At 35.5% G+C, this 22266-nt stretch overlaps 1 protein-coding gene across 12 annotated transcripts in view; it reads left to right on the forward strand.

Annotated features, from left to right (window-relative positions):
• Positions 1-22266, forward strand: part of Zbtb20 (zinc finger and BTB domain containing 20) — an 815137-nt gene that overhangs the window by 536877 nt on the left and 255994 nt on the right. The gene's annotated exons all lie outside the window — the stretch shown is intronic.

Consider the following 22266-nt stretch of genomic DNA (forward strand, 5'->3'; position numbering starts at 1 on the left):
AGACAACAAAAGAGATTAGATAATAGTCAGGGGAATAGTATTTGGAATAGTTCTGCTCTTCTATGACAACCAGGAATCAGTGCCCCCAGCTTCTTAACCATTCCTTGAAATAGGCATATATGTACAAGAAATGCAGTTTTCTCCTGGGAATATTCTTGTCTCTGAGCTCTGCCTGGCTACTCTTTCTCTTAGACTTTCTTAATGACCTTATCTAGAGTGGGGTGGGGCACCTCCATACCAACCTGGGTGGGCCAAAAAAAATCATCTACTGTCATTCTCAAATAGCACCTGAGCTCCATCTGGAACTACCTGCCATTTCCTGAAATAGACCTCTGTAATATCACTGGGGGTTTTTTTTGTTTTTGTTTTTTGTTTTGTTTTGTTTTTTTGCTATTACCTCTACCTGATATCCCTTTCCATCCTCTATAATCTTTGATTTACTTCTTGATTTTTCAACTTTTAGGTATGACATCATCTCCTTTAAACTTGTGATGGAGTCTCCTTATTAAAAGTCAGGGTCCCATGCTTCTGTTCTCCCACAGTTATTTATGCTTAACTCAATTACAGCAGCTTATCACCCTGTGTTATAATTAGTTGAATATTTACTTCCCCCTTTCTCCCCACTAGACTGAAATAGAAATATTTGAGGATAGAGATTGTGTCTTTTATCTCTGTATCTCTAATTGTGGCAAAATATATTGAGTATTTAGCTAATATAAATGAATGAATGGATGGATGGATGGATGGATGGATGGATGGATGAACACTCTCAACCTACTTACTTTCTTGTTTTAAAACCATTGCCTAAAGTAAATAATGAATCCAGAAGAAGAAATTCTTGCACAGAGTTTTTAACTCACTGGTTCACTGTTTAGTAAAAAAAAAGCAGTGAGATAAAAGAAATGGGAAATGAGATTTAGGAGCTTTCGCTTCTGCTCTTTTGTGTGACTTCTAGGTCATTCCTGATAGCATTCTGACTATAACATACATAAACCTTTGCAGAAACAACTTATTGGACCAATAGTCCAATTGGATTTATTGCATACAGTTTCTGACCAGTGAATGAATGTGTGGCTTATTTTATAAAACTTTGGATGCCACTAGAATATTATTATGATGTGCTATTTATATAGATTTCTCCTTTAGAAACTCCTAAATACTCAATATACATCATCAACCTAATTCCCTATTTTGCTTCATGTTAATAATCTTACGCATATGGAATCTATCACCTGAGCACTTTAGGATCTTGATAAATATCTTTTAATGAAGGAAGATATTATGATTATTATTTTTAATAACTGCATACATTTAAACTCCTCAAATGCATTTTCTTCTTAGCAATGAATGGACAACTAGGTCCTCTCCTTGCAACAATGAAAGGAAACATAAGGGAATCACCCTTCTCTTTTCAAGAGGATTCATCCCAATTAGTTCACAGCTGCAACATTTTAATGCATTTTACTGGTAGATCCACTAATAACATCATAAGACAGCTACAAAGCTAGAGATGGAAGAACGCTGAAGCATTTTGTGCTCTAAAGATGCCAAGCTGTTTTACCACATTTGTCCAAAAGGGGTGACTATACCTGTAGCTAAAAGTTGAAGGAAGCTTATGGGGTTCAGGAACCATCTCATCATTGCTTTGTCTTTCATTTCATTTTTATATGATATTGTTCCTGAATTAGTTTTCAAATATATTTGTTTAGTTACATAGGCAATAGATTTCCAGGATTCAAAAAAAAAAAATCAAATCTACATAAAACAGTTTTCTCTCTTTCTCCCCATTCACTTCTCTCTCCCCATTGGTATACACTTGTGTTAATTAATTGTTTTAGGAAAATATCTGTGGTCTTTTTATGCAGAAAAACAAATATTATATTTTCCCCTCACCTTCTCACTTGAAAGTTTATCCACTTTATACATTGTTCTCAATCTTTCATTGTTCGATACCTTTTCAGTGTATCTCAGTCTTGTATTCTCCTGTATATCTTGGGAATCTTTCCATATTAGTGCATTCATCTTTTTTTCCATTGTACACTATCCAATTATGTAAATATATCATAGTTTGTTCTACTACTCCCTATGAATAAATAACTTCTTGTCACTTTATACAATATTCTAGTGAAAAACCTTGTCCATAAATCAATTCATAGATTTGCAGGTTTATCTTCAGGATAAATTTACAGAAGCAAAACTATTGATTAAAGGGATACACGTTTCTTAAATTTTGAGAAATGGATTTCAACAAGGGTTGTATCATTTAACATTCTCATTAGTAACATATGCAAGTACCATTTTACTCTCAGTCTAAGTGAAATAGTACTTTTGTTAGACTTTTGGATTTTTGTCAATTCTATCAGTAAAAGATGGTGTCTCAGTACAGTTTTAAGTTGAATTTTTCTTATTATAAGTGATGCTAAGTATCTTTTGATAGGTATTATTAGTGTTTTAGTTTTCTGTAAGTTATCTATTCATCTCTTCTGCATTTTCTTTATGGGATTGTGGGTCTTTTGTTATTGATTTCTGCTATTTATATATTAAAGCAACAGTTACTTTATCTACATCAGCTGCAAAAAATGTTTCCTATTTTGTCTTCTTTTATTACTTTGCCTGTAATTTTTTTGCCATATAGAAGTTTTTTTTATATAATTAGATTTACCTGTCTTTTCTATATGACTTCTACATATATATTCTGTCAGAAGAAGTCTTTTCTGATGCCAAGTTTATAATTCACCAATGTTTTCTTTTAGTATTTTCATAGTTTCAATTTTTAATCCAAATGATATTTTCAGGTTAAAAGAGGATCTGAAGAGACAGAAGCCATAATGTTCCCAAGTTCGATGAGCTGTGGCTGACTTATCATTTTGACAGGGCACTAAATCTCATTCCTTTCTGCAAGTAAGATGCAACATAATAACAAGGAAAAAGAATAATCTGGGTTTAAAAAATAAAATTAAGAACAAACATGTTCAGCCCTTTGAGATATTCGCCTTTCTTCTATGTTGTTCTTCTTTCTGTTTCTATATTTCTTGTTTTGTTTGCTTAATTATTTGCCTATTTATTTGTTTCTGTGAGAAGGTCATATGCTAGCAGGAAGGGCATTAAGTTAATGACATTATTTATTTGTTCAAATTGTAGTACCCTACACAATTCAGCACTAAAAGCTCACTGATTGAGATACAAACTGATATGAAATAGTGCCTACAAGATGCCCTTGTTATCAGGGGACCTGGACTCATCTGCTGAGCTCCAAAACACACCTCTGCCATTATTCCTATCTATAGAATACGGAAAGAATAGGATTGCTATTTCAGTAATGGTAAGAAAAAATAGATACATTTTTAAAAGTGCTTTGAAGTCTATAGAAAATTAGTTCATGAAGTAATTAGTGATATTTTTGAATTATATAATGAGCTTTTGGAGAGAGTTTTATGTAGAAAGCTTTTCCCCCCAAACTCCCCTTCTCTATATTTTGCCTTCATTTTCAAAATCAGTCTTTCAACAAGTATCTGTCTTAGGACTAGGGATAAAAAGTGTACAAAATAAACCCATACAAATCTTCCTTGTTTTAAAAGAGCTACCATTTGGAGAGGAGGGGCAGAAAATAAACAAATGCACACATGAAACCAAAAGCATTCCAGAAGTTGATAGGTGCAATAGAGAACAATAAAGAGGGAGCAGGAGAGGAAATGCTAGGAAAGGAGTGTTTCTTTGATGACTAGAGTCACAGAATTCTAAACATTTATCAGAAAACCTTAAAGGATATGTAAGAAAATATCATAGTTCCACATATACTGAAATGACCTCTGAATCATAGGGAGAACCAAATTGACCATTAATGAACATGTTGGTTCTAGTCAAAATCAAATGATAGCTTTTGTCAAACTTTTATAGCCATCTCGAATGTGCTCAGGGTACCTCTTTCATATTAGCCACACTCAGTATCAGCCTGTAGGCAATTCTAGAATGTACTTTTGAGAATGAAGAACCAATGTTGATGTGCTTAGGAGTTGGTGAAATTCTTGTCTAAATCACATGACATCATTAATTTCAATAGATGAGTCATGATAATCTCAGCTGGAGTGGGGATCTTAGATATATAAGAGGACTTATTCTCCACCACTAATGTAGCATCTTCCCTGTACAGCCTAAAAAATTAGAGATTGTGATGAATTATACTACTCTCTACTGAAATTATGAAAGTCAGGGAGTTGTGGATTATACTTTCTTTGGACCTAATTATTGACAGAATACTATTCTTTGGTTGATACTCACATGATCTAGTGATCTATCAAGACCACATTTCCCTTGTCAGTTTTTTATTCTCATTACTCTCTTTCACAAACCAAACGATTTTGCTTTTTCCAATGCATGATAACCTTTCTGTTCATGCTGTTTATTCTGCTTGAAATGACTTCTCCTTACTCTCTATACTTTGAAATCTCAAGTGTTTCCAAGTAATTAGTTTAAAGCATCCTCCATCTGGAATCTCCTTCTTTTAACCATTTTGTGAGGCCATGACTTCAATTTGTTTTACATAGCTATTTATCTATTGTCTGTTTTTAGTTATCAATCATCTATCATCTATCCATCTTTCCCTAGGTTATTTGATATTTATTATATAATTAAATGAATTAATGAATTTTCTGATCTTTAGAAATGAGAAAAATATAATAAGGTGGGGGAATAGAGGACAAAAATAGGAATAAACATAACAGTAAGATTAAGGTAGTTTTGAGTAGACCCTATAGTCTGCTTATGGCCAAATTATAAATATAATATAAATGAAGATGAGAGGATGCCTGGTTGCTTCCCAGGCTCCAAGCATTTGCAATGTTATCTGGAACAAGGTCTCCTTCTCAAATTTATGAAGAGTATTTCTGAGCTGATATGCCCAAACTAGATTATAAGGGTATAGACTATGCTGATCTCTCTTACATGATACCTGTTGGCATGCTGAGGTTGGATCTGGTTTCCAACCTGAGCTCTACAGATAAGAAAATGAGTACATTTAATAAGGCTTTTGTGCCCCCGATTAGGAGAATCTGGTATTTTCAAACATTGCTGCTTTTCCCAAGGTCTGGGCAACAGATGGTTTATTTTAAAAATTCCATTCATTCTGAATATTTTCCACGAATAAAAGGATGTCCTAAGAGAAAAAAAATATAGCACTAATTTAAGTAAAAGTTCTGGTATCACAAGAAAAGGCAAACCCCAAGATGCATCAGGTGGTTGGCCTGATGTGCATGGTGGGAGCACATAGCTTGACCTCAGTTAGTAACACTTGTAGCTGATGAGACCAGAAGGAGAAAATAGCTCTTCAGTCCCAGAGTCAGGTTTAGTTTAGTTATGAGTTGAAGGTGAAGTCAGTACTATTTAAGTTTTCATTTTATTTATAGGCCTCACTAGTAAGTGTCAGGTTTCCAAGAAACTAGAAGACATATTTCCTGGCCCAGAAACCTTTCCATGTAATGAATATGTTGCAGCTAATGCCAGTATTATTACTAATACATATAACTGAAACTGGTAACCAATCATGGAGTGTAAATAGAGCACTGATTAATTTACCTAATTGGGAATCCCACATCAAAGAGATTTTCTGACTATTATATAGGAAGTGCGGGCTTTCAGGTGAAGTACTGCTGTTGCATAAACATTCCTTTATACCTCAAAACCAGACAAAAGGAAAAGAAGGGAATCATTGGAAACTGCTGGAGTGAATTCAAGAGTTGCGGAACAGGGAGTCTGAGAAGAGGGAGATAAGAGGATCTAAAAATGCTGCCAACCCACAGACTGCTCCCAGGAAAGCCCCCACAGACTCAGCCTCCACCCAAACCCCTGCCTTCCGTCAAGTGTTCATCTCTATCTGTTAGGAATCTTTTTCTGTTATTTTATAATGTAATTGCTCTGTGATTTGATAATAGAAGTTAAGCCTATACATTTTCATAATCACCTTCTCCAGAACACATCCATTATGCAAAGGAGGGAAACTTGTATAGCAATAATGATAATGTTTTATTTTAGGTATACTAAGTGCTTTCATTACATTATCTCATTTGGTCCTCGTAATGAAAGGTGCTATCCATTTCAGAGGTGAGGAAAATGGAGTCCTAGAGATATTTTACTTGAATTTGTATTCTCTCTGAGACACACACACACACACACACACACACACACACACACACACACACTCAAACACATGGTTAACAAAAGATAAGAAAGCTCTGGGACCCCAAAGTAGGGAGCCCTATAAACCTAATCTGGAAAATGAAAATGGAAAAGAAAGCTTTGGAATCAGCCTGATTTATATACACATTTTCATCTGCCTCTTACTAGATCTGTAACATGTGCCAAGTTTTGCAGTATTTCAGGCCTAGGTTTTCTCATCTATAAAATGGTAATGCTAACAACAACCATAATAATAATAGAGGCATTTGGGAATTAAATGAAAATAATGGAAGTAAAACCCAACCCACAGAAAGCAGTCAATAAAATTATTATCCTTTTTATCTTCTTTTCAATAATAGAAATAACTGATGGGAAATTCTTAAATTTGCTGAAAAGAGAATATGATATTTAAAAAATGAATAGTAGGGCTGAGCTGTGAGGACTTTTACCTTTTTTCAGAAAATGATGCTTAACAAATCTTACAAGTATTCAAAGGTGTTATAATCAAATCAGTTCCCTAAGATACAACACCAACTATATCACCTATCTGTATTCTTCCTTCGATTTCTTTAGTATTTGAAGAATGTCTAAGGCAGCTCACCTTACTGGGAAGCATCTCTATTGCACTCAGAAGAGAACATTTCTGAGTGTTCAGAAACTATTTAAGTGCAAATACTATAATCGCTGTGGGATATCATAAGGCCACTTTGGCCTCCAACTCCACAGCTTCCATCATTAGGTGCCATGTTCTATTATAATGTAGCAAAGAGATCATGTTTTATAGGGACAATACCAGAATGTGTACAGTTTTGAGAAATGCCCATGTAGAAAGTGCTGCTTCAACAATTCCTGGCAGAAAAAAATATATTCATGTGTATGCCAGTACATATATGTATCTCCTAATTGTATTCATACAAGAGGGATTGTACCATATATAATGTCTTATTACCTTATAATCTAATACATGTAAATCTGCCTTATTGTTTTTTAGAAACTTCACAATATTTTTGTAGGTATGTATCACAGTTTCTTTTAACCAATCATGGAATATTTGGTGAACACTTTTACTTATATAATCAAAATTCTAATAGCCTTTTTATTTTATTTTTTATTGGTTTTATTTTTTAAATACATGACAGAAGAATGCATCACAATTCTTACACACCCAGAGAAAATTTTTCATACCTTTGTTTATGTATAAAGTATGTTCACACCAATTCATGTCTTCATACATGTACTTTGGATAATGATGTCACATTCCACCATCCTTGCTAATCCCCTGCCCCAACCCCTATTTCTCACCATGCACAAAACTCAACTCAAAATGGTCAAGAACTTAGGAATAAAATCGGAGACCCTGTGTCTAATAGAAGAAAAAGTAGGCCCTAATCTCCATCATGTGGGATTAGGCCCCAACTTCCTTAATGGGACTACTATAGCACAAGAATTAAAACAAAGAATCAATAAATAGGATGGACTCAAACTAAAAAGTTTCTTCTCAGCAAAAGAAACAATCTGTGAGGTGAATAGAGAGCCTACATCTTGGGAGCAAATTTTTATTCCTCACACATCAGATACAACACTAATCTCTAGGGTATATAAATAACTCAAAAAGCTAAACACCAAAAAAAATAATAATAATAATCCCATCAATAAATGGGCCAAGGACCTGAACACACACTTCTCAGAAGAGGATATATAATCAACAAATATATGAAAAAATGTTCATCATCTCTAGCAATTAGAGAAATAAAAATCAAAACTACTCTAAGATACTATCTCACTCCAGTCAGAATGGCAGCTATTATGAATACAAACAACAATAAGTGTTGGCAAGGATGTGGAGAAAAAGGCACACTCACACACTGCTGGTAGGCCTGCAAATTGGTGCAGTCAATATGGAAAGCAGTATGGAGATTCCTTGGAAAATTGGGAATGGAACCACCATTTGACCCAGCTATCCCTCTCCGCAGTCTATACCCAAAGGACTTAAAAACAGCATACTACAGGGACATAGCCACATCAATGTTTATAGCAGCACAATTCACAGTAGCTGAACTGTGAAGCCAGCCTAGATGTCCTTCAGTGGATGAATGGTTAAAAAAAATGCAGCATATACACATATACTCGGCAATAAAAGTGAATAAAATCATGGCATTTGCAGGTAAATGGATGGCATTGGAGAAGATAATGCTAAGTGAAGTTAGCCAATCCCAAAAAATCAAATGCCAAATGTTTTCTCTGATATAAGGAGGCTGACTTATAGTGGGGTAGGGAGGGAGAGCATGGGAGGAATAGATGAATTCTAACAGCCTTTTTAAAGTGTTTGCTAGACCTTAATCTAAAGTAACTCAAAACCTTTCTGTTTATTATATGTTCACAGGAGAAAAGTCACTATATGTGTGCATATGGATGTATACATATGTGTGTGTAACATATTAGAGAAGATTGCCTTGAACCTTAATTTTACAGTATAAAAACTTTGCCGTATAAAATGGCAGTATGGCCACAGGCAAAGTGGATAATGTCTCTTTGTGATCCTGGCTGAATTGTGGCCTCACATGGAAGTTGGCATACTTCTTGAGAGTTTTAATGCAGTTACTGATTACAGTGTCTGAGATTTTACTGCAATTTCCATTTGAGTTAAAACTGATTTTGTCTTCAAAATAAAAGCCTTTAAGAAAAGGGAAAATAATTATTTTTTCCCATGGCAGGAAATCTAAATCCTTTCATTTTATCTCCTAACATAAAAAAGGAAAGGATCCTCTGAAAAGTTGATGCAAAAACAAAAGCTCTATTGAATGTGTGATCTAGGAACTTTTTTCTTGAAGTACCTGTTAATGTCCTAAGTACCCAAGACACAGAGGGCCAGATGCAGAAAAATAATTTATACCAAGGCTTATTATAATTCTAATAAAAAATCAATTAGGGCTTTGTGAAACCATTTTGCTGCAGATTTTTTTTTATTTACCCATACACTTTAAAATCTAAGGAATAATTTTGTTTGTGGGCATTGACATGATTACTGTATATAAAATGTTGAGATTATATAGCTCTTAATACAGAAAAGTCAATGCACAAGTAAGCCATGTTTGAACCTTGAAAGCATGATTGCTTTTAATGACAGAGTGTATCAAGGTCAAGACAAGGTGCTCTCAGCAGATGGAAGACTTTCAAAGTAAAAAAAAAAAAAAGTATCATTTACATTTAAAATATATTGAGTTACAAGTGATTTCTAAGGACTACCTGGTTGTTCTAGTTATAACCATGGCTCACATCTAATATAATCATGTGTCAAGTAACTGATTTACCTCTTACATATTTGCCTGGCAGGTGTTTTCTGTAGAAATGCTGGCAAAAAAATGAAGGAGGAAGGCATTCCTGAGTATCTTGTGATAAACCCACTAGATGTCACTACTTTCAGGGGGGCTGGAAAGAAAATGTCAGAGGACACATCTGTGCCTTGGCAAGAAATAGATGTCATGTCTCTTTGGCTTTTAACCTTGAATATACTTGGAGAACTGCTTAGGAGACTTTCTTCATGTTTATTTGTGTCTGTGGCTCCCTTACTTTATTTTATTTTGAATTTGTTTTCAGACTGAGTTAGGCAATATTTATATTTGAACCATATTTTGTTCAGAAAGTCTGTTGAAGCTATTCTGTATTATGTATCTACCTTAATTTTTTTTTAATACAACACAGTGAACTGATTAACAGTACTTGAGTACATAGGTAACAAGGCCTTATGAAGGCTAGCTCTCACCTCCTTAGTAAGGATCTCTGACTGAGTTTTAGGTGCGAGATGCCAGGCCCTTCCCAATCAGGATTATGGAAGTGATTGCCTTCTCTCTTTTCCTATCTCTCATTCTGTGTTTTTTCTCCATTCTCATTCTTTCATTCTCTTCCTCCCTTCCTCCCTCCCTCTCCCCCCACACTCTCTCAATCTTTCTCTTACAGTTTCATGAAAATTCATTTATCTGTGACATTTAAAGACTCTGTCTGAGAGGTGTCTGGAGCTCTGGCCGGCTGTGTACATCAATAGTTTCAGAGAATCTGGCACTCTGTCAATATTTGGGGGCCTTGATAACTGCACTTAAATGCAGGGCTTGCCAGCCATCATGCTCTCTGTGCCTCAGTAACAGGTCCCAATGAGTGGATATTAGCATGTCAGATCCTTTCACAAGTGGCAACACCTGGTAGACAGTTTATAGGCATCTTACATGTGTCTCCACCTTTCTGATTGCCTCGTTTATATGTCATTTTTCAAACTATATACAAAAATAAGAGTTTTTTTAAAGTACTCTTACAAAAACTGAAGTAAATGACATTATACAATCTGTATTTGGTAGGTTTTATAGTACATAGGTGATGGATTATTGGCAGCATATTTTTTAAGTCGCATTTTTAATAATCAAAATGGAGAGAACCACTTTTGCCTTTCCAATTTGCAAACTAATAAAAGACAAAATAGGAAACATAATAAGACTTTCAGCAATTATACATATGGGAGGTTAGGGAAGATAGTATGCATATAGTAAAACAGGTTTGAGGAAAACATTTTAAAATTATATTCTAGATGGTTTTTATTTGTTGCTTGTTTTGTTTTTATTCTTCCTTAGGCTATGATATTTGGGCCAAAATTGTTATTTGTATTTTATGGTTTAACATATTTTATATTTTTCTTAAGCCACTGGGACTTTCCAGGTGATGTATCCTTAGCTCAAGTTTCAGATTAGTGTAATAATGATTTATATGCATGAAGAAGAAATATTAGTTAGTAAGAAAAATAAAGTTGTTCTCTGAAACAAAACTATTTACTATTTTCAGACATTTCTCAGTTGTTCTTCGAATATTTCATTGAAATGGCACATTTATAAATTGAATCCTTAAGGTATTATTTTATCAACTTTCCCATGAACTGCGCTAGATAACAACAGTGTATTGGCCTTCAAGCTCTATAGAGAGACCAATGTTAGGGCAGTATGATAATACATCAAGTATATGAACTTTAAAGAAAGGAAAAAAGAAGTTTTCTTTCCTTGATGTGTCTTTGTCTGGTTTGGGTATCAGGGTGATACTAGTCTCAGAATGAGTTTGAAAGGGTTCCCTCAGTTTCTGTTGCATGGAATAATTTGAGGAGTATTGGTGTTAATTATTTTTTTCAAATTATACTAATTTGTTTATTACATGATATTTTAATAGCCAAGTGATGTGTATTTGTAAACTTTCAGAATGGTGTGCATCATTGCCTAATCTGTTGTTTTTTTTTGAAATTTGTATTTGTATTAAATTTATTTTTAGCTGATATATAAAAAGATTATAAATATTTATGAGATGCCCATGTGATGTGTGTGTGTGTGTGTGTATATATATATCTCCATTCTGTAATGTTTAAATCAGGACAAACATACCTACCTATTGAAACATTTATAATTTCTTTTATTTATTTACTTATTATTTGTTCTAATTAGTTATACATGATGGCAGAATGCATCTCGTTTCATTGTAGACAAATGGAACACAACTTTTCCTTTCTCTGATTGTACATGATGTAGAGTGGCACCATTTGTCCAATCATACATATACCTAGGGTAATAATGTCCTTCTCATTCCACTATCTTTCCTACCCCATGTCCCCTATCTCCCCTTTGCCCAATCCAAATTTCTACCATTCTTCCCATGCCCCCTCCCCCCATTATGGATCAGCATCCACTTATCAGAGAGAATATTCAGCCTTTGGTTTTTTGGGATTGGCTTACTTTGCTTAGCATGATATTTTCCAACTTCATCCATTTATCTGCAAATGCCATAGTTTTATTCTCTTTTAATGCTGAGTAATATTCCATTATACATATATATCACAGTTTCTTTTCCTTTTTCTTTTCTTTTTTTTTTTTTTTTTTTTAGTTGTAGGTGAACACAAATCTTTATTTTTTTATGTGGTGCTGAGGATTGAACCCAGGGCTTCACACGTGCTAAGCGAGTGCTCTACCTCAGCCCCCACAGTTTCTTTATTCATTCATCTATTGAAGAGCATCTAGGTTGGTTCCAATCTCCAGTAATTAGAGAATGCAAATTAAAACTACTCTAAGATTTCATCTTACTCCAGTCAGAATAGTAATTATCAAGAATACAAGCAATTATAAGTGTTGACGAGGATGTGGGGGAAAAGGTACACTTATACATTGCTGGTGCACTGCAAATTGGTACAACCACTCTGGAAAGCTTTGTGGAGATTCCTTAGAAAACTTGGAATGGATCCACCATTTGACCCAGTTATTTCACTTCTTGGTCTATATACAAAGGACTTAAAATCAGCATACTATAGTGGCGCAGCCACATCAAGGTTTATAGCAGCTCAATTCACAGTAGCTAAACTGTAGAACCAACCTATGTGCCCTTCAATAGATGAATGGATAAAGAAACTGTGATATATATACACAATGGTGTTAATTCTTCTTTGAAGGTCTTGTAGAACTCAGCTGAGAATCCATCTAGTTCTGGGCTTTGTTAGGTAAGCTTTTGATAGCATCTTCTATTTTATTGCTTGAAATTGATCCGTTTAAACTGTGTAGGTCCTCCTGATTCAGTAGATTATGTGTCTCTAGAAATTTGTCTACATCTTCAAGATTTTCTATTTTATTGGAGTATAAATTTTCAAAATAGTTTCTAATTATCTTCTGTATTTTAATAATGTCCCTTGTGGTATTTTCTTTCCATTACAAATTTTAGTAATTTGTGTTTTCTTTCTCGTCATTAGTGTGGCTAAGTGTTTATTAATTTTGAGAAACCAGTTTTATCTAAGACATCAGGTCATGTTTATACCAAATAACCTAGGTTTCCAGATATCTAAAAGAATATCCTGTAACTCTTAATGCCTCTTTCTTGGATCCACTGAACCAACAATAACTTCTAAGATTTACTTTGTAAAAAGGTTGAAACTAAATTTTTGATGCACATATCTTAAAATAGGGACCATTGCCTTTGTTCTTTGTGAAGAAATGACCTTCAAAACAGCTATATACTTCACTACAATAAAATCCCTTTTCCCCCCAATAAGTGTAAAATCTATACTTTTCAGTTTCTGATGATGTAATAATAGCCTGGAAGCCATCTGCTTAACCAGTCATAGATCCAGTTACTAGAAAAATGATGGTTGAGTTAGATATGTAAGTCTCTTAGAGTTATAAAACTGTGAATAAAATAGACTGGGAAGATAAGAACCAATAAACCTGATAGAAAATGTATACTATGGATTTTTATAGAAAATCTATAGAAAATACACTACACTGGACAAAAATAGAAGAAAGTTTAGACAAAAAATGTAGATTGGAATAAATAATGTCTTTAGAGGAAAATGCTCTATAAATTAATAAATAAGCTGCTTATTAACAGCACTGTTGTGTTCACATTCAATGCAATTTAAAAATAAGTTAGCATAGAAATCAAAACTCATGCCTCAAAGGTGCCATATGGCTAAGTACCCAGGAAGGGTTGCTGTCATGCTCAAGTTTAGCTCACTAGTTTGTGGTTCACATTACCTTGATTTTCTCTTCTTTGTCGAATGGAACTTCACTATTTGAGAAAGTACACCCAAATGTAACCATTTTAAAACCTCTCTTGCAAGTTAAAGACACGGAAATATAGCTCCCATTCTATGAAGTATCCTAGGATAGCCCTGGTAAAACTGACTTGCCAGTCCTTTGACAATACCAGGGCATGATGCCCTGCTAATACCTTTTTTTTCTCTTAGCCCAACAAGAGCTCAACTGAACTGAGGCAAAGCTAGAGTTGTGAGCTCTCTCCACACCACTAGCAGAGTTTTAATTTAATTTTCCCTCAATTGAAAAAATATATTAAAAGATCCCTACTTCCTTATTTTATGCCAAGCACTTCAGAATTCTCAAGAAATGACTAGCAGTGGATCAGAATCAATATGGAGAAATACAGAAGTGGTATACCACTAGAGTCAATCCTGGATTCTGACATTTGCTACCCTGATGATCTATATACATGTTGTCCAACATTACCAAACCCAATGTATTTTAAATCGTTGGTGTGGCATTTCAAAATTACAAAACAAAATTAATTTTAATTTGAAATTATATTTTAAGGAGCAGAGAGGGAAGAGTGACACAAAATCACATTAACAACAGGATAAAATAATGCCTAAAGGGCTGTATATCACAATTTTAAATGTTGACCATAGGGAATGTACATTTCCAAAGTGCAGTGCTCTTATGCACAGTGTTCAAATAGCAATAATGAGGGAGGACTATTATTTGAAATGAATACTCAGTAAAAACAGAGATGGGGGCATGTACAGAACGTTGTTAAATAAGAGTTATTGTTAGTTTAATTTCAGGGGGAAGAAAACCTCAAAAGTGGCAACTCATCTACTTTACTATCATTTATGTAGAAAAATTCATATAGCTATATTGATTTATATGTGCTAATAGCTGAGAAACTAACATCACACATGCTTGCCTATTTTGCTTCTTTTATATGAGATTGTCCTTTTTCAACAAATTTAAGACACTCCAAGAGTAGGTATGTATTTTTGTTTCCTTTGAATCTTCTTGCAAGTCTTGTACTTTCCATTGCCCATGATGGCTTAGTCAATGTCACTGATGAATTGAAAATAAAGTGTGTCTAGCTCTGAGGGCAAGTTAGCATCTAGATGTAGGGCCCAAGGTTAATCAAGAGTATGATATGTAAAACTAAAATTTAATAACAGTTGCAAAAGTGGAATGTATAAGAAACATACAGAATATAGACATCTCTCCTATTTCATCTGGACATAGATTAGACACAATCATGCTGTTCTTTAAGAAAGAATCAAAGACATTGAGGGTTTTCTGTTTGTTTTTGTTTTTATCTTAGGAAAAAAAAAAGAGGCTTAAAGTAGTGAGCTACTCCCAACTTTCAAGCAAATTATGGAAAGAAAGAATGGGACTTTTTCTCTTCTTCATAGAAGCTCCATAGTAATAAAATGTGCTTACACTGCAACAGAAAAAACTTTAAATTTGACAGTGAGGTGGGTTCTTGGGCTTCTAAACACCAAAAGGAGAGTGGTGGGATTGTCTTCTATGAAATTCTTTAGTTTAAAGAAGATAGACTCATATCTTTCTGGAATGGCCTAAAATGTGGCAGGAGAGGGGGAAAAAATGACATTTTTCAGTAGTGTTTTTGTTTTCTTCCCCGTCTTCCCTAAAGCCACTTTATTAAAAAGCAAAAAAATTGCCCAAAGTCACCAGGACTTTTAAATGTACTTGACCACAGTGAGGGTAATAGAAATGCCACCAACATTTTAGTGGAGAATAACACCATTATCATCGTTTCCCACAATAATTGATTTCTACAAACATGAAATTGTAGTTGCAGTTTCTGAAAAAAATTATGAAGAAAGGATTAGAACTTGTTTAAGATTTTTTTTAAAAAAAAATGTGCAGTAGACTTTTAGTGGAAAATTCATCATGTTTCATTGTTTTTTTGTTGTCAATATTTGGAATCAAACCGATTACCATTATACTCAAACCATTCCCTTCCTATGGCATTAAATATTTTTTATTTATCTCTGAAACCATGAAGCCAATTGTGTTGGTGGTATTTGCTATGAAATAAGGAGAGAGACCTACAGATTGTAAATATGGAAAAAGCCTAAATTCAAATATTTATTTATACTAAACTGTTTCTACCTGCTAACTTCTTTTCCAGGAATTGAAGGACATGCATTTCTGTTGCTAGAGTGCTCACTGATTAGGGGGAGAAACTGATGGGGAAACAGATAATTACCATACAAAGTGACTGGTTATAGATAGAGATCTGTGCAAGATGTTGTGTCGGTTTGCCTAGAACGTTTCTGGCTTAAGCCTCATAGTCCTGGTAAAATCATCATAAGACCCTTGCAAACTTCAAAAATGTCCCTGTTTGAACAATAAATTATATGGCCTATAAATAGCCATATCAATTAAAAATCTGCCTGTGGTTGTCAGAGAAGATTTTCTGCAGAATGGGACAAAAATCAAAAATATTAAGAATGCTTTGCCATTTATATTCCCTCTATCCAAATAGAAGGGAGAAAAGGGGAAGACTGACTGGCTTTCCTTTTTCTTAGAGAGATGTAGAGTCAGAATTTGGCACAGATTGGGTAAGGGGAGTGGGAGAAGACAGGACATCTATACCCAGTTTTTGATATGTGGTATGAACAAAGGTTGTCATTAAATGAACAATTAAGCTATTAATTCCCTGAGGTGCTCAAGACTGAAAAGTAGGGTGAGAAAGAACTAGAAGCAGTAAGGGGCCAGGGAGACAAATTAAGGTTCAAAGAGAAGTGTCTGACAGTGTGATGGAACTACCTGTGACATGGAATCCCATGTCCTTGGTAATGTTGAGCAGATGCTGAATGGAGCAGACTTGGGCACCAGATCATGACTCAGACCACTGGTTATGTAATGTCCTTTGCCATGTCATTACCGTGTGAGTTTATGATTCTACATGCATCAGGTATTTTTAAGTAGCTTTTAAAAATTCTGTATTTGGGATAGAGACTCCAAAAGTTAAAAATGAAGAAATGCCATTGGAAAAAAAAAAAAACTGCTTGAGCTAAAATCTCTTGTTATATATTCTGAACACATATTAAAAAGCATCCAGGGAACATAAAGCAGATCTCACTGAGCTCATAATTTGCCACTCATACAAGGTAAACAGCCTCTAGACACATAATATTCAGGAGACATGCCTCACTTAGAGGTTTTCACCACTTGGGCACATGTTCATTTTAAGATGGGATAGCTGCAAAGTCTTTCCTACCAGTTTGATTTGCATAACTCTGAGTTGTACAAATGGGACTGATGGCAAAGCTATCATTAAAGAGAAATGAAGAAAACTGAACAAAGGATATATTCTGTGCAAAGTTTGAAGTTTAGACTGTTTCAGGGGTCCTTGTCATGGTAAGAAAGATGTCTACCTCACCACCACCACCACCACCTAAAAAGAATAGCAGACAAGTGACAAAAGGAGGCTCTTGGTAACATGGGAATTAAGAGAAGGGTAAACTAATGCTATACACATGAAGAGGGAGGAAGGAGTTGTTGTGGACACAGGCAATGCCCCCAACACCCTGCACAGAGATTTGTGATCAGGTTAGAGTCACTTTACCCCTTCCCCAGTGCATTAGAGAGGAATGGATCAGGCCTGACATCTTGAAGCTCAGCTTTTCTAGAGGCCTAAGAAGGAGGGCAACACCCATAGAGACAGATTCTTCTTGCTGGCCTTTTTATATCCAATTCTTTGATTTCTACAATTACAAATTAAAATATTTTCCATTTAAATCCAAGAGAAAAGCTTCTGAAGGCAGTAAAAATCACTCTAGTTCTTTAGTGGTTAAGAGTATATGGGCTTTGGAGTGAGGGAAAACTAGTTTTGAATCTATGCAACTCACATATTTATAGTTAAGTATTTAAATCCCTAAGTTTTAGTTCCCACATTTGAAAAAAAAAATGAGAATGCATATACCATAAAGCTGTTGTAAAAAGATTGAATTACACATGTAGATTGTGCAGCACATGTGGTATCTGGCAAAGGATTATTAACAATAAAAATTTTATTCAATAAGGACTATTAGTTTTTGCTGTAATGTTCTCTAATCATCCATTCAAAGCTCTGCCTCATCTTACATTGCTGCTTTTTGTCTGTTTCTTCACATTCGGGTTGCAGTTTGACCTGCTTCCCCAAATAATACTGCCCCTGCTTCAAAAACTCTTGGCTCCTATGTTCTTTGTTATACCTAGAATTATTTACTCTACCATGCGGCCAGCGCAATGGTTTCATTAATGAGGTTTTTGGCATAAAAGTTAGCTAGTGAGATCGAAATAAACACACAGACTTAGTTACCTTTTTCTATGACCAGGTCCGAGACGGCTCCCCTCTCTGGTTCCCTCCACTAACCCCCCGGCAGGGCAGCAAGGATTACTCAGGGCTAGCAGGAGAGAGAGAGAGTGAGCACGCCAGGGAGTAGCCTTTTATTGGGGAGCAAGAAATTCAGGGGATAATTCTATCCAATGAAGGTTGAAGGGGGGGCCCGCACTCCAAGGTCAGGGTCAGTGATTGGGCCTCCGGGGTCAGTGGTCAGTTACACCCCCACACGGACAGGTTCTCTCAACAGGAGAGGGCCGGGAAAGCTCCGACACAGCCAGAGCGCCTCAGACCCTAACCGGGAGTCACCCAGTCACGTGTGAGAATGGCTTCCGACAATTTACAAATTCAATACCAACAATAGACAAAAATTTTAAATCCAAAAAAGGAATACATGACATTTGAAGAGCACGTTTCTTAAGTTCTAAAGATATTCTTTATCCTTTATGACACTAACCCTGAGACTATGCATGTCAAGTGAACAGGGAACAAGGATTGTATTATTGTTTTCTAGCCTCATAGGAGGTTAAAATGACTTAGCAAAAGTAACTGGATGGCCTAACATGAAGAATCTTAAATTCTTTTTTTTTAATTAATTTATTTTTTTTAGTTTGCAGATGGACACAATATCTTTATTTTTATTTATTTAGTTTACGTGGTGCTGAGGATCAAACCCAGGGCCTTATATGTGTGAGGCAAGTGCTCTATCACTGAGCTAAAATGCCAGCCCAAGAATCTTGAATTCTTGATTCCAAACCTGCCAGGTCTCCTTTCCCTTCATTTTACAAAGTCATCCTAGAGAGGATGATCCTAAGTGTTATTCTTATATTATATATTCATTTTTATTACACAGCTAAGATGCTTTCTGGATTTGTATTGACCCGCTAATATTACCCTTATAACACAGGGAGAAATCTGTAATTCCTTGTTCAACAGCCAAAGCCATCCTGTCACCAAAACTATCATATGTTAGATCACAGGTCAGTGTCTGCAACCTAGCCAGGCCTTAGCTCTCAGGATCTACTTGTTGCAAGTTAGTTTATGTGCCTTGAAGCATATGGCCTTGATATATGATACCAGAGCAAAAGAGCAAGGTATTTCAAGCTGGCCACAATTTTATTGACTCTCACAAGCTTGCTTTGTAGTTGTTCCAGTAAACTAGATGAGAAATTTCTGATGCTCCAAGTCATCCAATGTTCAGGACTCCATTTCATGATTCAGAATCCAACAAAACAACTCAAGAGTGCTGTTGTGTGACACTGTGACCACAAGAATAAATAATTGCTTAGTAATTCTTTTTGAGGCAGAAAATTCTAAACATGGAGGAACCATTTCCCCTTAATGGGAGCCAGAAATCCTATGAGTGCTTGAAATGGCATTCACAAGTCTGAATGGTAAACAGATAAAAACAGGAGCGCACCAGTTGCACAAATGACTTGCTTGTCACAAACTTGTCATTGCAGTAATCTAACATTTCTTTCACAGAGCCCGACGGAAAGTATGGAACAAACAGGCCCTGCTGACGTTTTGGCTCTGTTAAGCCTTCCTCCAAGCTAAAGCATCTGCAGCATCTTCCTGTTCTAGACCCTTTATCTGCTGAAGTTAGCTGATACTGTACATGTCAAAGAAATGTTTGACTATTGCATTAACAAGTTGATGACAAGCAAGTTATTCCTGCAGTTGAAATACTGCTGCTTTTAGCAGGCTGCCATTTTGACCTTCATTTTATTATAAAGAAGAACCTTAACAGAGCAAAGCACTGGGAAGATACCAGCATTGTTGGCCCAGGCTTGTGCAGGTCAACAAAGACCACATATCTGGTCATAGGTGTGGTGGTATAGTGGGCATACTAGGCAATTCCATCAGAGTTATGAATGGGATTTCCTAGTAAAATATAGATGTTTTGAATACTTTGGACTATCCTAAGGATTGCTCTTGGAGGGGTAAAATCAACTACACGAAAGTTCATTTTCTTTTGTTTTCTTTCTACTCCATACCCCCACAGAAGTGCATGCACATACACACACCTGGGTATGCTTTATCAAATGTTAATGGCTGGGACACTTAAATGAAAATTGTATATTCCCACTATATACATTGTTTTTGCCAGTTCTTGCTGTTCCTCCTTATTGGTGGCCTCCCCTACCCCACTTCTCATTTGGCATAGTATCTAGAACATCTTAATCTAATCAGAGACATGCCCTTATCTCCTGAAAGGCAAGTAGGTAGCGCCCTCACAGAGACCTCAGGCAGCCCTCCCTAAGACCTCACTAGTTCATCCCAACCTCAGCTGCCAGCAGGGAGTGCTCACACACTGTGTAACTGTTGACTCTTGTCTGAAGAGTCCTCCTCCCCTGGGGGACCCACATTCAGTGGGTCCCAGCCTTATCAGCCTACAGAACCTGGCTGGAGCCTGTAATAGGAGCTTGCCTATGGCCCACCCTGCTAAGCATTCTGCTTTTGTTGGTGCCATAGGATATCAGCACTTGGAACAATGGAGCATTTGCCCTAAGACTGTGGCTTTTCATAATACTGAGCTTCTCTTATTCACCAGGGTGTCAGGTGCCTTGTATTCTTTTTAGACCCTTCAGGTCTGTTCAGGGTACACTGATGCTGTCTGGTCTATTTTAAATATTAAAATGAAAAACTTTCATTCTCTGACTTAAGTTGTGGCTAGTGCCACAGATGCTTTCATTTTTAAAAGTCTTGTGTAAAAATGATTATCATTGTTCAGCCATGAGAGCCAAATTTCTTGCCAAAGTGGTGTAGGCTTTAATTTTCTTTTAGACTTGGCAAACTGACCACAATACTGTCTCCCAGATGAATGCTGTATTCCCATCCCAAATATCTCATGCTGTAATCTATACCTCCGCTTTATGGAACAACTACCTCAAAGGACAGGTGGAAAGGGTGTGAGAAGAGGGCCCAGTTCTTGATACAGTTAAGGACATTGTCTCTGGAAAAGGAAGTGAGGATAGTTTGAGGCAGCAATTGAAGGTTTCTTAAAAGAAAATATGTGAATGAGCAATTTGAATTTTAAATAGAGTTTTACTGACTTTTTCTTTCTTTTTAAAGTTCCTAATAGGATTTCCATAATGATTTTGTGTTTTCTTTCTTAATAGAACTTAAATGGCAAAGAAATGATATGCTGTTTTTGATTCAGAAAAAAAACAAAAGTCTTTTTTATGGGAACTCTCTTTTTAAATACACATTAGGAAATAGATAATGGGGGGGGGTGTTTTCTCTTCCTATTCAGGAGAGAGCTAATTAGTGTGTATGCTTGTGCTTTTAATATTTATTTACTTATTTGATTATGTATTTATTTTAAGAAAGTAAGAAAAGAAGGAAAACACCTCTTATACTAAAGTAAATTCATTGGATTCATAGAAATTTCGGGCATAAAAGCGTTTTGAGCAAACTGACTTCATATCACACTCTGACTTGAGAAATCTGGATACTAAGATCCAAAGATAGTTAATAAAATGAACCAACATATACAATAGGCTTGTGGCAAAGCAAGGACTAAAACCAAGGGCTGACTTTCAATTCATGCAACACCCCTCAGAGATTACATTACATTTTTAAACCTTTCTTTTAAACAAAGTCTAATTTCAGTAATTTGCATTGGTGTGCTTAAGTCTAATAGGGCAGTTGCTGTTACAGTAACTAGGACTTGGTACCGGCTAAGCTAAGGAATGTACATTTGAACAGACTGAAGATTTTTTTTTTTTTCTTAGTTGTATTTTTTTTTTTTTTTTTTTTTTTTTTAGAGAGAGAGTGAGAGATTGGGAGAGAGAGAGAAAATTTTTTTTATTTATTTTTTAGTGTTTGGCGGACACAACATCTTTGTCTGTATGTGGTGCTGAGGATCGAACCCGGGCCGCACGCATGCCAGACGAGCGCGCTACCACTTGAGCCACATCCCCAGCCCTCTTAGTTGTATTTTATCTGAGTAGTGTAAGGAATCTTTATTATTTCAATTATTTTTTTTCTTTTAAAAGACTTCAATGAAACATTTATTCTGTTACCATCTTGTACACGAAAACATTTTTAAATAGGTCTGTTCTTTTAATAGGTATTCATTTAAGTAGGTCATATTCTAACATTTTTGGAGATAAAAAAAATTATCAGATTAGCAGAAATCTGTGTTTATTTCCCCCCCTTTTAGCTATGTTTGAA

The sequence above is a fragment of the Callospermophilus lateralis genome, chromosome 10, assembly GCF_048772815.1.
Source record: "Callospermophilus lateralis isolate mCalLat2 chromosome 10, mCalLat2.hap1, whole genome shotgun sequence".
Taxonomy (NCBI): domain Eukaryota; kingdom Metazoa; phylum Chordata; class Mammalia; order Rodentia; family Sciuridae; genus Callospermophilus; species Callospermophilus lateralis.